Source organism: Eufriesea mexicana, unplaced genomic scaffold, assembly GCF_001483705.2.
Source record: "Eufriesea mexicana isolate 0111107269 unplaced genomic scaffold, ASM148370v2 scaffold47447484, whole genome shotgun sequence".
Classification (NCBI taxonomy): Eukaryota; Metazoa; Arthropoda; class Insecta; order Hymenoptera; family Apidae; genus Eufriesea; species Eufriesea mexicana.
The window spans coordinates 1,210,254-1,213,750 of NW_016907864.1; the positions used below are offsets into that span (position 1 = coordinate 1,210,254).

At 39.1% G+C, this 3,497-nt stretch overlaps 1 long non-coding RNA gene across 1 annotated transcript in view; it reads right to left on the reverse strand.

Annotated features, from left to right (window-relative positions):
• Positions 1-2,005: 2,005 nt before the first annotated feature.
• The window catches only part of LOC108552122 (uncharacterized), a 34,624-nt gene continuing 33,132 nt past the window's right edge, over positions 2,006-3,497 (reverse strand). Inside the window, exon 3 of the long non-coding RNA XR_001890533.1 lies at positions 2,006-2,582. This is a non-coding gene — a long non-coding RNA (uncharacterized LOC108552122). The remainder of the gene's footprint in view (positions 2,583-3,497) is intronic.

Genomic DNA, 3,497 nt, shown 5'->3' on the forward strand with positions numbered 1-3,497 from the left:
TTGTTTTGGCCCCGCCTAGAGCGTCTCGAGGTTACTTAAACATCCTATCTCGAATTCGGCCTCTGCTCGAACTGCGGGGCTCGGGCTCACGAAGGGCGTGGACTAAGTAGCCCGTCGACCGTCGTTTATCCTCCGTTAGCCCTCTTCCTCCCTTTTTTCTCTCTCTTCTCTCTTCTCTTTCTCCTCTTCTCTCCCTTTTTCTCTTCTTTTTCGTTAATTGCGCCCCGCACCGACCAGCCGACCACGCTTCTCACCTGTTGCAAACGTATAAATATTAAACCGGCCGGTTGTTGCCTACGAATTCGCCTAGTTCCATAAACCAGCCGAGATAATCATCGTGTCTGTCGCGGGCACATTCAAATGACCCTGAGCCGTTTGTTTTCGTCGTTAAACAGGCGGAGGAGCGCTCGAGCCGGAAATTAATACGCCTCCGTGCGAGAAAAGGGGTCCGTGGTAAATCGTTTCCCCCGCCAACCCCTTTTTTCGTGGTTACCCGCCGTTTCGAACCGCGGCCACAGAATACGGGGCACGCAGGAGGCAGAGGGGGGAAAAAAGGAGAATCGATTATCTATCGGTGAATTATGATAATTACTCGCTTACCACTTTTTTCCTCTTGGTCGCGGGGCCTTAACGGTTGCTGCTTGGTAGAGGCACGAAATAAACACAGGCTTTTCAAAGGGACCATTTCTGACGAACGGTAGGTCAACGAGGAAGTTGCTTTTCGAGAGATTGCACGTAAAAGAGCGAGATGACTCGCATGTATGTACCGTCAGCGTTGGTTTTATATCTGTGAATGAGAATGTGGTAGAATAAGTGAAACTCATGTGGGATGATATAAACATAATATATGCGAGTGCAGTCTAGTATGAATTATGTTTGAAAAATGTTTGGAAGAATGTGCCAGTATAAAACAGTTACGTGAGAGTCGTCAAAGAGTAAACACGTGTTAACAAGAATGAGAGAGAGAGATAAAGAGAGAGAAGGATTTTCTAGAATATTGTAATATTGTATCACATGTGTGGATATACTGGGTAGAAAATAATATACTCAGAATTACTCCTTCACGATATATTTACACAACTGCTCTAGACGGATTCTCAATACGGACTGACTCGATTACCATTCCAGGTCCTTGGTACGCACAGCTCGCACACGTACACACTGCGCGCAATACAATAACGTTCAAACAATTAACGGAAGATGTCGCGATTGAAGATCGTCGATAATATAGATCTAACATAGAAAATGTCAACCTTTTTGTTTAAAATAGTTTATTGCGAGTTGTTATTATTTAAATATTTTTATCCGAATATACTAAAATAACACTGTTAAAAATTGTTAAAAAACGTAGAAGATATTGGTGTTCATTTCTATCTACATATACGAGGCTTTTTTTAATGCCACACACACTTCTCTCTTTGCATTTTCATGACAGTATTATATTACATTACAAATCTTTTTCCATCTTCATGTAACTAGGACAGTGTTATAAAAATCTATCAGCAGCTGTGATCGACTAATAACGAGACTAAACACCCTTAACTCTAGAACTGTTGATATTCTACGAATTTTTGCTAAATCGTTTAGATTGGTTCTTCCAAGGCTTCCAACATTGTTCTACAGTCTTTTATTGTGAGATTTGACACAGTGTTCCACGTAGTCATTATGTAATAATTTGTTACAGTATTGTACTTGGAAATATTGCAAATATTTTTATCGCGTGTCTTCTTTTCTACAGAAGCATTATATTATACTACAATCTTCACCGTCCTATGTCGATCCAGACTCGAAATTTTATAATATCTTAATCGACCTATCTCTTTTCGTCTTTTCAGTACGACAGGAATTAAAAATTTCCTGCTTCTCGAACGAAAAAGACGTATATATCTATCTACGTGTCAGGTGACGCTTGAAGAATTATTAACAAAGATTTTACCTAATCTAAACCACGTGAGCAGATACCTTCGAGAACTTAAGAACTAAAGAAAGCTAGTAACGCGTGCATAGACTGTCATCTTAACACAAATTATCCATCTATTTCATTCTCTCGCAGATAAAAGTCGGTAACATAGAAATCTACCCAATTAGAGGATCATAAACTTACGACGATAAGCAAGGATATCCTCAGAGGACGAATAAATACGATCGAATGGTGTTAAGGCTCTGCGAAAATCGGCGTGGATCGAAAAAGATGGAAACAATAATAAGAGACGTTATGAGCTTTATTTCCACGTAACGAACGTTCCCTCGACGTCCGACGTGATCCCTGCGAGAAATATTGACGTCGACGCCGTACAATTGGCGTACCTATCATCCCCGATATCAGCTCGGAGATAGACCGGAAAGGAGCCTAATTAAACTTTCACGATAGGGGCAGGTATCCCCCAAATCGTTTCTAATCTTTCGATCTTCGAGCTCGACCGACCCGAACCCCGGTCCTCGGAACCTGATCTAACGCGTCTCTGGCACCCTCTCTCTCGTTCCCTGCACCACTTGCGTTCCTCCGCGCGGTCCATTCGTCCCCTGTTCCTCTTCTTCTTCATCAGGGCAGACCATCGGGGTCGATGCGTTATTGATTGCCACTGGAACAGAGTTTATTAAATCCGGTTAGCGGTGAGTCGACAGGAAGTTGGTTACACGGCTAAGTATCCGGGTAACACGGTTTATGGATAATAGAGAAGATTGCAGGTGAGTATAGGTAAGTATGGAAATGAAAGGAAAATCAGGGAGTATATCGCGGTATTTACATATGCTTAAGAGTTTGCTACTTGCTTTCGGGATATTCGAAACGATCGCCGATTTCGTCGCTGATACGCGGATCGTTGCTAAAAAGTTTGCGAATATTTTACTCCACCGGACGTTTACCAAGCTTTCATCCCATTGGAATATTTTAAGATATAAGTATGACGAATGATAAAATTTGAAGAAACACGTCGAGTTTATGTCCGTTCGAAATCTTTCGACAATTCGAGCTGATATATCGGAATAACCGCGAAATAGAAATGAAATGAAATGAAATAAAAGAAATAAACGAAGTAAAAATGAAAATAAAATAAAATAATAAAAACTAAACATGCAACACCTAGGATTGTATAAATTGTAGAAATAATTTCTAAGAAAATAGAATTGTACAAATAATAATAATAATAAATAAATAAAATAATTGTTGGAATTAAATGACACTGTATTTTTATCTATATTACTCTAACACCTTATTACTAACAATTAAATTCTTATAGTACAAACGTTCTATATACCTTGTTCTATTCGCAACTAACGAGGACTGAGGACCGAGTACTGACTTATTGCCGAAAATCTTCATATATATATACACATCGCTCTCCCCACTCCAACTACGGAAGTTCGTATCTACCAATTATATACATATAATTGCCTACAATAATAAATAAAAATAATAATAAATAAAAATTGTACAAATAATGTCTAAGAAAATAGAATTGGACAAATAATAATAATAATAATAATAATAATAATAA